This window comes from Penaeus monodon, chromosome 30 (assembly GCF_015228065.2).
Source record: "Penaeus monodon isolate SGIC_2016 chromosome 30, NSTDA_Pmon_1, whole genome shotgun sequence".
Lineage (NCBI taxonomy): Eukaryota > Metazoa > Arthropoda > Malacostraca > Decapoda > Penaeidae > Penaeus > Penaeus monodon.
This window is the reverse complement of record NC_051415.1, coordinates 30,627,714-30,628,234: the sequence shown is the minus strand read 5'-3', so window position 1 is coordinate 30,628,234 and position 521 is coordinate 30,627,714.

Sequence of the window (521 nt, the reverse complement as noted above, 5' to 3'; positions counted from 1 at the left end):
AATCACACACATGCATGGACGTCCACATCCACACCCACACAGATATAAATGTAGTACACACAAACACACAGGCAAACCACTCAAGTCAAACCGCGCTGAGCCAAATAAACCAACCTAACGACTTCCACAGACCCGATCCGTTACCCGCTCACTCAGTCCTAAGTCACTCCAGTCACCGCTCACCGTCATTAGTCATCACTTTAGTCATCCATTGTAGCTACCCGTCGTCATTAGTTACAACAGTCTCTCCATCCGTCCTTTGTCATCAGTCATCTACTTGCTATCCCCACACTGTCAGTCACTTACCACTTACCTTCGCCTTTTCATCCACTTATGGCCACCCACCTCCTCATCCACTCCCTACTTTTCCACCCTTCTTCACTTACTCCAATTTGGTACATACATTCCAGCACTTATAACCACTCGATTCCCCCCCTCACTCCCTCACTAACCGACCCACCTACTTTTACCCCTTTGGTACCTATTCCTTGCCATTCCCTCTCACCACCTTGACACATAAA